Source organism: Schistocerca piceifrons, chromosome 3, assembly GCF_021461385.2.
Source record: "Schistocerca piceifrons isolate TAMUIC-IGC-003096 chromosome 3, iqSchPice1.1, whole genome shotgun sequence".
NCBI classification, from domain to species: Eukaryota; Metazoa; Arthropoda; class Insecta; order Orthoptera; family Acrididae; genus Schistocerca; species Schistocerca piceifrons.
The window spans coordinates 105152941-105165865 of record NC_060140.1 but is presented as its reverse complement, the minus strand read 5'-3'; the positions used below and the strand labels follow the sequence as shown (position 1 = coordinate 105165865).

Genomic DNA, 12925 nt, shown 5'->3' with positions numbered 1-12925 from the left:
CGCACAAACAAACTATTGTAGTAATTAATCTGTTATAGGTAAATAAACACAATTAATACTACTGCTTAACCTAATGTCATTCAGCGTTGGCAGAAAACAGCAAGTCTTAAGTGTTACGTATCTGCAGTAATGCACTCTGGAAGCGTGCTGCGAAAATGCTGCCTCTTCACGAGCAGGTTTCCTCAAGGACACTAATCATTGTTACAATGGATATTCTGCGAAAATGAGAGGGAGCTTTTAAAATAAACTTAGTCCCTGCTCAGAATTGCACGACGTCTCCTGTTAACTGCAACTGTCAAAGACATTTCTCAAACTTGGCAGAACACGATTCGGCCATTAAAGTAATAGCAGAATAATGTAAATGCTATAACACTGGCAAAGTAAAAAAATATTATTCAAACTTTTTCATTTCACAATTTTCTGAAAGTATTTTCTGTTGCTTGTTTGCTGGCTCGTATTTCTGCATTGCAACGGCGTCGACTTTTGATTGTTCTAATTTCGTGTAGACGGTTTTAAATTATTTAAAATAATGAAATGTTGTAATCTCTATTAGTGAAGTTGACGAGTTTTGCCTGTGCAGGTATACGTTATTGAGAGATAATATTATTTCGATTGTAATAAAGTGAGTTCACCATTTAACTATTTTGTACAGATTATTTTCATGTTTTCCGAATTAATACCTTTGAGTTTCTGTAGCAATTTAAAACACTAGTCAATATTTGTCTTTGTTATTTTGGAAGTGTTTTTGTTGATGTCGTGTGGGAACTCTTAAGTCGCCACGCGTCTGTTCCGTTTGATTTCCTGCATGCTACACAAAATTTCGTGGTACTTTTCGTTGTCCTTGTTTTGTGTGATTTGCACTACTTAGTAACATCCATTCAAAATTTACGCACGAAGAAAGTGAATAAGCTTTTTGTTAGGTTAACTTCTCGTACACTTTCCCAGCACTCAGTTGGTATTTTGAAAAAGACTGCTTCAATTTTCTGAAGAGTCACGCGATCACGGTCATCTACATGATTAGGGAGGGAGAAATGTTGCAAAGTGGCATGATAAAACAATGGGAAACCAATATTATTCTCACCTCCGTGGCTTTTGGTGTCAGAAAGATGACTGGTAACAGTCTCGATGTTATCTGCGAGTGTGAGTAGTGGGTGGAAAGGAAGTTACATGGAAATAAACTACTTTTGACAGATTCCATTCCTTTTACTGTATAACTAAAGACTGGGATAAAGAAGTAATCTGGCGGGCACGAGTACTCAGTGGAGGATACGGATGGCAGAGCAACGTCGCAGGTAGATGCGTGCAGTGTAACAAGGTCCAGCAGCACAGAACCGTGCAGAGGCCAAAAGACGGCGAGGATGGTGGTTTATCTAGATCGGCATTAAGACTGGTAGCAGGTGATGGTATACACAGTAGCAAATACTCCGAACGCGAACCCCTCTGAGAGAGACGGTGAGATGTAAGTTGGTACCATGAACTGCTTAACCCGACCTAGTTAATCATGTTTCTGGCTTAAGTATTTCCTTGAGAGGGTGTGGCAAGGATGAGAACGTTGCCGTAAGTCGCTGAGTGGCCAGAGAAAACAATACCAGAGCACGTCATCGCGGAAGAGGACGGCTGCGCGGTGACTTCCATTGTGCGATGCTCACAAAACATTTACAGCATTCACGTGAAATTTTATGAAGTCCTACCCCCCTTTTTTTGTAACAGCAAATCCTCACACGTCCCAGAATAGCTGCCGTATTGGTGACCGAGAGATACTTTCTTTTCGTGTCTCTTCATGACTTAGCCTATTTTTGAACAATTCATATCATACAGAAGAAAGGCTATTGACTTAACAAACATCCTATACTCTTCCGTTCTACGTCAACACAACGTGAGCAAGGGTACAAAACTGATTTCCTGTGGATCTCTGTCTACACTTGTGGAGCTATTTTGACACAAACAAGAGAATTTCTTTTATTTGCCCACCACTTGGAGTACGGCGTAAAATTATTCCGCAATGTTATTTACCGCGCATTAAGCTACCACTTAATTTCACGGGCCCATCCAAATAGTAAATATTGTTTCATCAATATTTACACATCCGTTGCACGCGGTAGTCCATTTGCATACAGTTTTTTTTATTTCCGCATCTACACAGCTCGGAAGGGGGCACAAAGCGAAGAAGAGTACGAAACTAAGTGCGACAAATACAGACAACAGGTGTCGGAGACCGAACGAGATGTTATCTAAAGGTAGGGCGTGATCGGCACCACGGCTCAGAGTACGCGACAGGGGAAACTATCGTCATTACCCACGTTAACTGGACTGTCCCTCCGATTTTATTCAGAATTCGAAATAAATAAATTCTGCAGCAAGAAGAAATGGAGAAATATTTCCAGGAATGCGTGGGTACGTGAGTGATGTGGAAGTAAGCGCGTTACGTAAAATTACTCAGCAATGGTATTTACTGAGCACCGACCCATCCAAATATAGCGATAGTGTTTTGGAAGATTAAAAAAAAAAACAAAAAAACAAAAAAAACTGCATCTTGCCTCACGACCTCCCGAGCTGTCATGGTTTGTCGGCGAGCGGCGAAAGGCAAACTTTTCCCACACTTATACATTTGTGTGCGGAAGGACAAATGGGCGATCGGGCATGTATGAAACTTCAAAGCAAACTTCCGCAATCATTAACACGTATGAACACATTAAATATTAGCGCCAGAAGCCACATACAATTTTGTTTACCGTTCAAGTTGCGCATCTTCGGAAAGTTAAAATTGTAAGACGATTCTAGCACGACAGCAAATTATGGAAATACGAATATATCTATATGCGTCCCCCACAGGCTCTGTTGTTCAATTGCTCAAAAAAATGGTTAAGTTCAGTGTGGAAGAGGAACTAAATTTAACTGCAAATATGAGAATGATTGGATCCAGCCGTTGTTACGAAATGTGTTAGTTATCATTTCAAAGCAGCTTTTTCACTTAAAGCTGAAAAATTTTAGCATCTGTGAATAAAAGATACATGTTTTCGTTTTAGGCAACACGGATAGGTTTCGCACATACTGTCCTTGTTAATCATGTCGGACTGTCACAAAGAAAACCGTTTCAGTTAGAAATCAGTAAAATATAAAGGAAGGAGGTTAAATGTGTTAAACAGTGACTTAATATAAAGTGATTGGTAGAAGTGTAACATAAACATTTATCAAGGTATCGTGTGTATAGATGAAGTAGTAGTAGATTTTGTTACCGTTGTTGTGGTTTTCAGTCCGAAGACTGGTTTGATGCAGCTCTCCATGCTACTCTATTCTGTGCAGATCTCTTCAGCTCCAAATAACTGCTGCAACCCACATCCATTTTAATCTGTTTACTGCGCTCGTCTCTTAGGCTCCCTCTGCAACTTCTACCTCCGCCACTTCCTCCCAATAGTACATTCACGGTTACTTGATGTCTCAGAGTGCGTCCCATCAACCAGTCCCTTCTTTTAATCAAGTTGTGCCACATATTTCTTTTCTCCGCAACTCTATTCAGAACCTCCTCATTAGTTACACGATCTCCCTATCTAAACTTATGCATTCTTCTGGAGCACCACATTTGAAAAGGTTCTATTCTCTTCTCGTCTGAATTGCTTATCGTCCACTTTCCCTTCCGCACAAGTATACATTGCAGACAAATGCCCTCAGAAGAGACATCTTAACGTTTATATTCATAATCGATGTTAAAAAACACTCTCCTTCCAAAAAGCTTTGCTTGCTATTGCCAGTCCATATTTCATTCCTCTCTACTTTGCACATCATCAGTTATTTCGCTGCCCAAAAAGCAAAACCAATCTCCTGTTTCTAGTGTCTCTTTTCCTAATTTAATTCCCTCTGCACCGCCTGACTTAATTCAACCACACCATTGTTTCGCTTTTGTTAATGTTTATATTTCATCCTCCTTTCAAGACATTGCCCATTCTGTCCAACTGCTCTTCTAAGTCCTTTGCTATTTCTGATAGAATTACAATGCCATCAGCAAACTTCAGGGTTTTCATTTCCGCTCCCTGCACTTTATTTCCTTCATCAAATTTTTCTTTGGCATCCTTTGCTGGTTGCTCAACTGCAGATGGAAAAACATTGGGAATAGCCTAAAACCCTGTCTCACTCCATTCTCAACCACTGCTTCCCTTTCATGCCTTTCGACTAACTGTAGTCTAGTTTCTGCGCAAGTTGTATATAACCTTTCGCACCCTACATTTTACTCCTGCCACCTCGAGAATTTCAGAGGTAGTATTCCATTCAACATTGTCAAAAGCTTTCTATTAAAGTCTACATATGATGTAAACGTTGGTTTGCGATTCCTTAACCTGTCTTCTAAGACAAGTCGCAAGGTCAGTATTGCCTCGCGAGGTCCAAGGATTCTCTCGAACCCAAACTCATCTTTCCCGAGATCGGCCTCACCCAGACTTTCTATTCGTCTGTAATTCGTGTCAGTATTTTGCACCCTGTCAGCACCTGCTTTCATTGCATTTCTAATGGGTCAAGTTATACTTGTAGAGATATGAAAAACTTCATTATTCAGTTCCACCTATTACGTAAACAAGTCTTCTTTTCATACACTTTTGTGCCCTCATCATTGGATACGTTTCTTCAGTTCTCATTTCACAGATTGTCGATCCTTCTTTACAGCGTTGTATAGCTTATCATTGTCATTCTCGGTGTAGATGACCCTATCTGCACCCACAGCTATTGTAGAAATACACAAATAAACATAGAAGCGCATGGAAAGAGGGGTGCCTGCAGGCGAGAATTGATTCAAATGCTACAATACCGATTACTCTACACGTTCTGATGCAGCTGGCCACTACTGCAACTATGCCCTAGCGCTATTACGAAAACTGAAGACACACACTATCCACTGACACGCATTATTTTTCTGTTTGTACACAGCTGGCCATTAAAATTGCTACACCACGAAGATGACGTGCTACAGACGCGAAATTTAACCGACAAGAAGAAGATGCTCTCATATGCTAATGATTAGCTTTTCAGAGCATTCATGCAAGGTTGCGCCAGTGGCAACACCTACAACGTGTTGACATGAGGAAAGTTTCCAAACGATTTCTCATACATAAAAAGCAGTTGACCGGCTTACCTGGTAAAACGATGTTGTGATGCCTCGTGTAAGGAGAAGAAATATGTACCATCACGTTTCCGACTTTGATAAAGGTGGGATTGTAGCCTATCGCGATTGCGCTTTATCAAATCGCGACATTGCTGCTCGCGTTGGTCGAGATCCAATGACTGTTAGCAGAATATGGAATCGGTGGGTTCAAGAGGGTAATACGGAACGCCGTGCTAGATCCCAACGGCCTCGTATCACTAGCAGTCGAGATGACAGGCATCTTATCCGCATGGCTGTAACGGATCATGAAGCCACGGCTCGATCCCAGGGTCAACAGATGGGGACGTTTGCAAGACAACAACCATATTCACGAACAGTTCGACGAAGTTTGCAGCAGCATGGACAAACAGCTCGGAGACCAGGGCTGCGGTTACCCTTGACGCTGCTTCACAGACAGGAGCGCCTGCGATGGCGTACTCAACGACGAACCTGGGTGCCCGAATGTAAAAACCTCATTTTTTCGGATGACTCCAGGTTCTCTTTACAGCATCATGGTCGTATCCGTGTTTGGAGACATCGCTATGCAGTGAACGCATATTGGAAGCGTGTATTCGTCATCGCCATACCGGCGTATCACCCGGCGTGATGGTATGGGGTGCCATTGGTTACACGTCTCGGTCACCTCTTGTTCGCATTGACGGAACTCTGAACAGTGGACGTTACATTTCAGATGTGTTACGACCCGTGGCTCTACCCTTCATTCGATCCCTGCGAAACCCTACATTTCACAAGAATAATGCACGACCGCGTGTTGCAGGTCCTGTACGGGCCTTCCTGGATACAGAAAATGTTCGACTGCTGCCCTGGCCAGCACATTCTCCAGATCTCTCACCAACTGAAAGCGTCTGGTGAATGGTGGCCGAGCAACTGGCTCGTCACAATACGCCAGTCACTACTCTTGATGAACTGTGGTATCGTGTTGAAGCTGCATGGGCAGCTGTACCTGTACACGCCATCCAAGCTCTGTTTGACTCAATCACCCGTTTATCGTCTGCATTTCTTCTTGGTGTAGTAATTTTAATGGCCAGTAGCGTATTTTAATTTCTGTGCAGTTGTCTTCTGAAACGCTGGAGACACTTACGGATGACCCCGCACTGGCGTCGTGATTGAGTGGATGCAAAGCACGGCAGCTGCATTTAATAACAACCAAATAAATTTTCGGTAAGTGTAGTAATGGGCATGCAGCTACACCGGATTAGCAGCTGGCGTTCCAAATAATGACTTGTATGAAAACGCCACTAATTTCGCTAACGAATGGCGGCGGTAGGGGAGCATTTGTACCGGGTGCAGTTTTTGCTGGTTTGCTGGAGTGACTGGCACAGCAGGAGCGGGCGCGACACACACACACACACACACACACACACACACACACACACACACACACGTGGCGCCGCCGGACAATCGATAAGCCTGGTGGGCGAAGCAGTGTGGGTGGGGAGGGGGAAGGGGCCCCTGCTATTCATTACGCCAGGTGCCCGCCGGACGACAGAATTCGCCTCCCCCGCGACGTCTGCGTGGCAGAGAACACCGCCTCTGTTGTGCAAGTGGACAGCCACGGGCCAAAGTCTGACAAAAGGGGACGCTCTGTGAAACGGGCTAAATTATCCGCCGTATTACGTGCAGGTTTAGAAAATCAGGAAACATTCACTCCCGCCCTTCTTACCGTTTTTTGTGCTCTTTGTCCTTTTCGCATACGATACCTTGCGAATCACGAATGCAGAGAGACAGAATCTACATTCCTACAAATTTTAAAAACTGTTGCATATTGCAGTGTGCGGACAAAGGTCCTAGAGCACGGCATAGGTTTTCAAAAATTCTGAGTAAGAGAATCCAGCAAGTTGTTCTGGAAACTGAGTGTTCCATCAGTGCCAAAGATAACGTCACGGGAAAGAGTTCTGGGCTGGGTGATGTCGCCCCGTACCCCATGCCGAGTTATATTCGCAGCCCCAACAGATGTGCACGGTGATTCAGCTGTCCGTACCGGTGGGTTTTATGGAAACCACAACGCCTTCCAAAACCACGTACGAGCGTTTCATAGTCTCGTTCGCTACCCGCAAACTAAGAGTCCCACAAAAAAAAAAAAAATGAACAGAACCTTTTTGTAGGAAATTTAATGTAGTCAAATTTTCCACTGGGGTAGTTTTCGCTGCAGGCCACAGTTTCGGAGTTATCCAAGAAAAACGCGTTTGAAGGTCACTATTGTACATTTTTCTTAAACAATTCGAATACTATGGCCTCTAGCGAAAACGTAACCCAGCATAAAATTTAACTACATGTAATTTAGATCTTTATTAACAGTTTGCGAATAGCGAGCGAGAGAATACGAAAGTCTCATGCTTGATTCAGGGTGACTTGGACATAAATCGTGTTTGGTCCGGTGAGTGGCAGCTTGGTTTAAATGTGGATAAAAGGAAATTAATACATATTGGAAGGAGCAACATTCCTTGTCATTTTACAACTAATGTTAAGCTGCGTGACTGACGCCGTCAAGTAAATATTTGAACTGACTGTTCCGAAGCGACATGAAACGGAACAGGCAGTTATAGGGCAGGCCGAAGGCCGCCTACAGTTAATTGGGACAGTCCTGGCAAAGTGTCGTGTACCAACGAAGGAGATCGCGTACAGAACGCTTGTGAGGACCATTTTTGAGTACTGCTAGAGTGTTTGAGATTCCCAGCAAGTCGGATTTAAAGAACACTTCGAAGGAACTCCAACGCATTGCGCTAGGATTGTTACCGATCGGCCCGATCAGCGCGAGAGCGTAAAGGAAAAGCTCACTGATCTTAGCTGGGAATCCTTGAAGGGAACAAGGCGAACTTTTCGGATAACGATATTTAGGAAGATTACTGAACCACTATCTGCACCAGACTGGAAAACGATTCTACTGCCTCAATCGTTCACCTCTTGTAGAGACCGCAAGGACAAATGAGAGAGTTAGGTTCGTACAGAGGAATGCAGGCAAGCATATTCGCATCGCTGCATCTGCGAGAGGAACACGAAACTTAATGACTATCAGTGGTACAAATTACCATCCGCTATCACTGTGCAGTAGCCTGCGGGATATGTATGTAGATGTAGAGTGAGAGAAACAGAAGCGATTAAACTGCTGCCCCACCTACCCTCCCTTGCACTTTCATTCATACTCCGCGATTCCCTGAAGGAGACATGACAGAGGCCACATTTCACTGTACCGTATCCGACGTTTCTCCTTATTTCATTCAGGGGATGAATAATTGTTTCTATGCCTATGCGCATGTTTAAATTGGGCTAAGCTTACATAGTCCCAGTGGAACTGTCTGTATAGAGCTTCCATCCAATTCCGGATTCTTTGCAGAAAACCTTTACGTGTAGTGCCAATTACCTTTCTAGAGCTCCTATTTCTTTTGTGTTATTCGTCACACACTTCCACAAGCAAAACCTAACTACATCCGTTCGCGTAACATTAGTTCCCATTTCGAATTTGCAACGCAGCACGATATTCTGGTTTCGCAGCAGTTCTTACTCCCTTTGTACTGTTTCAGTGCCACACTTTACCTATTACACATCCGACATCCTTCACGATTTGTTCTGAATATTTTATTGTTTCCTGTTGCCTCTGTTTCTCTCTTCTGCTATTCCTGCCAGTGCGATGTTAACAAAAATGATATGACGTCCCACCAACTTGTATCTTCGGGCAGAAACTTTATGTAAAATTCTTTACTCGCTTGTTCATTCCAGCCCTTCATTTCAATTTTTAGAGTCTGCTCGTCCACTTAATTTTTAAAATTCTCCCGCAGCTCCACATTTCATATTCTTACAGTTTCTTACGACGGTCGACTACAATATGCCGCATATTCACTTTTACAGATCTCTAAATGTACTGTCAATATTCGATATTCTTGGAATCTTTTTATTGCAGAAAACTTTCTTCGTCTCTAACAATCTTTTCCTGGGACATTCTTTGCACCGCCCGTCTTATTTACGCGTGATGTCAAGATAACACAACGCTTATACTCTTCTGCATTAATGTGTCTAATTCTGACGTTAATTACGACGCTGTTCTTTGTGTACAACTTTTCGTTCATCCTATTCGCCCCGAATCTAATCTACCACGTACGTTGGGCCGAGTCAAAAACAGACCGGAGCAGTTACGTCATCCGTGTATTTGTTCCTCTTATGTGAGACATGATCGCAATACGTCAGGCCATACGTGTTGAGCAAGAATACACATCCATCAAATCGTACACGTATTCCGTCTTATTGTACTTTCAGTACCGTTGTTGACTTCCAGTGCCCCTCTAGGACCGAATGAGGTGATGCAATTGTGGTATTTATAGAGGCGGATGCAATATCCCCTCCACCTCACTTTGGTTTGTGTAACGTATTACACGTGAGTTACTTGACAGTGCCTTCAAGAACGGCACTGCCCATTTCCTTCGTCCTCCTTGCATAAATTGTACAAATACGCCAATGCCTGCTTCTAATGAGCGCGATGTCGACGAGGACAGCATCGCTCCGTATTTCCGTGACTGTAAAACAGTACGGCACGCTGAACCTAAAGACAGCATCTACCACACAAAATACATGCGGGGTTTATTAAACACACGAAAGGTGGCGTAGCAGGCGATTTACTAGTACAGCCAACCTTACTGTACTCATACAGCAACGACGGAAACGACCGTACGCTACAGAACTCCCACGGCGGTGAACCTCAGCGTAACCATTCTGGACAAAATCATCGAGGTAGCGGAGCGAATCAGCCAATCAAATTACTCGCCGAAGCCGCGAAACCGCACATTATGTTGAAACGAGAGGATTTTGCACACACACACACACACACACACACACACACACACACACACACACACACACAGAGAGAGAGAGAGAGAGAGAGAATTATGATTAATCTGTTTCCTCTCAAACGGAAAGCGGAGGACGATAAAACGCATTGCATTTACTTTACCGGTCAAACACGTTTAAACATCCGTACGTGGTAACAGCGGCTTGTTGTGACACGCCCCGCGCTGCATGAAATATTTGCGCCGGACAATATTTACGGAAGGAAGTAGATAACGCGGTAAAAGCGTAACAACAGCACTTACAAAATGAAACAGCGCCGACATGACCGCTCAATACACATTCCGCGCCATTGTCAAAATTAGTCCGTGCGCAATAAATGTTCGTCGCGCGACGCTAGCTCACGAGTAAACAGTGGCCTACGCCTGAGTGAAAATGCTTACAGCGACCATCAGGTGCGGATTATTTGGACCAGCACAGGCCGACAGCAGCTCTTGGTACAATACTTCACAGGCGAGTACTGAAACCTGATTTTATACTGGAGTTTAGGGTTTCTTGACAATCGGTAAAGGTACGTTTACGCGCTTCACAGAAATTGCATCTTGCCGTCAATAAGGCACGGCAGTGCTATTCGGCAACATTAGCGGCACCCGAATTGCAACCACGTGATCCGCAACACTCACAAACACTACTGCTCGCCAATGTTTGCGGCATCACGTATCCAGGCTGAAAATGTTTTCGAGGGCCACAGTATTTCAGCGAAATGGGCGAAACTGAATTAATGGTAATGAGTGTAGCTCTGCTGTTTCTGCATTCCACTAGGCAATAAGTCATAAAATGGGGGGGGGGGGGGGGGGAGGAGAGAGAGAGAGAGAGAGAGAGGGGGGGGGGGGGGGAAGAAACCAGGCTCTGCTGATGTGTTCATTTTTCAGTAAGCGAACCGCTCCCTAAACTTTAAAATGTGAACTGATGCTGGATAAATACGGGGCTCGTTCAATAAGTAATGCCCCACATTTTTTTTAAAAAAGCCATTAATATACGTAGATAAACGTCCTTGTTGGTGCTAAACATTTTATGTTTGTTATGTGCGCCGGTGAAGTTTCGAACCGTTCCGGCAGATGACAGAGCCGTAGTACAACGTCAAAATGCCATCTACAAACGACTCACGTTACATGCAGCGTGCTGCTATTGAATTCTTGTGTGCAGAAAAAGAAACCATCGTGAACATTCATAAACGATTGTGTGCAGTGTATGGCCACGCTGCAGTTGATAGGAGTACAGTTGGGGGTTGGAAAAAGAAAGTTACAACCTCAGGAAATGCAGAAACAGAGCTCCATGATCAGCCACGCTCGGGACGTCCCGTCACAGCCACTGCTCCGGACATGCTGAATCGTGCGGATGCCATTATTCGACCGACCGGCGCATCACAACTCGACAATTGACCCTACAGTCGTCGGTCAGTATTGGAAGTGCGTCTGCAATAACGCACGCCCACACACAAGTCTGGGAACCAGGGAACAGATCGCCAAATTTGGTTGGACATCATTGCATCATCCACCCTACAGTTCATACCTGACACCCTCAGACTTCCATCTCTTTCGGCTACTTAAATAGGCTCTACGGGAAATACACTTTGAAGATGATGAAAGTGTCAGTCATGCAAGGAAACATGGGTACGCCTACAGGGCAAGAGCTTTTACCAGCAGGGAATACATGCTCTTCCACAACGCAGGCGTACGGCCGTATAACGTAGAAAAATAGGTCATGGACAAGAGATGTAGATGTATACTGTCACCAGATTCTGACTCCGAACAATAAATATGTTCTAAGAAAAAAATGAGGGGCATTACTTATTGAATAACCCTCGTACATATTCCAGAAGTATACTGCAATGTCGCAAGCAATTTTGAATGTGTTGTAAAAGTAATTTTCGAGAACTGGTAAGACCAATACGAATATGAAAGACTCTGTACCAGTTATAAACAGCATGACGCTCACCCTTCGACAGTTAGCTACTGGTAATGTACCTGTAGGCCTACTTCTAGAGAGCGCTTCCCACTGATATACCTCTTCGTAACAGAGGTTTTCACTGCTTTGGTAGAAAATCTCAAGGAATTCATTAACGTAGTTTGAAATAAATCATATACTTGTGTTAATATTCTATTGTGGTTCACGAGTACAGTGAGAGAATGACAGGGGGTGGACAAAAATGTGGAAACATTCAAACACATTACCATACCTACTACGGTGTAGGAAAACCGTTGGCATTCAAAACAGATTTTCAGTCGACTCGGAATGGATGAATACAGGTCTTATATGGTTTTCTAGGAAATTACACTACTGGCCATTAAAATTGCTACACCACGAAGATGACGTGTTACAGAAATGAAATTTAACCGACAGGAAGAAGATGCTGTAATAAACAAATGATTAGCTTTTCAGAGCATTCACACAAGGTTGGCGCCGGTGGCGACACCTACAACGTGCTGACATGAGGAAAGTTTCCAACCGATTTCTCATACACAAACTGCAGTTGACCGGCGTTGCCTGGTGAAATGTTGTTGTGATGCCTCGTGTAAGGAGGAGAAATGCGTACCATCGCGTTTCCGACTTTGATAAAGGTCGGATTGAACCCAATCGCGATTGCGGTTTATCGTATGGCGACATTGCTACTCGTGTTGGTCGAGATCCAATGACTGTTAGCAGAATATGGAATCAGTCGGTTCAGGAGGGTAATACGGAACGCCGTGCTGGAACCCAACGGCCTCGTATCACTAGCAGTCGAGATGATAGGCATCTTATCCGCATGGCTGTTACGGATCGTGCAGCCACGTCTCAATCCCTGAGTGAACAGATGGGGACGTTTGCAAGACAACAACCATCTACACGAACAGTTCGACGACGTTTGTAGCAGCATGGACTATCAGCTCGGAGACCATGGCAGCGGTTACCCCTGACGCTGCATCACAGACAGGAGCGCCTGCGATGGTGTACTCAACG

General features: G+C 44.0%; 1 protein-coding gene across 3 annotated transcripts in view; it reads right to left on the bottom strand.

The window, feature by feature from the left end:
• LOC124790089 (tyrosine-protein phosphatase Lar) overlaps positions 1-12925 on the bottom strand; it is a 537690-nt gene that overhangs the window by 462836 nt on the left and 61929 nt on the right. The gene's annotated exons all lie outside the window — the stretch shown is intronic.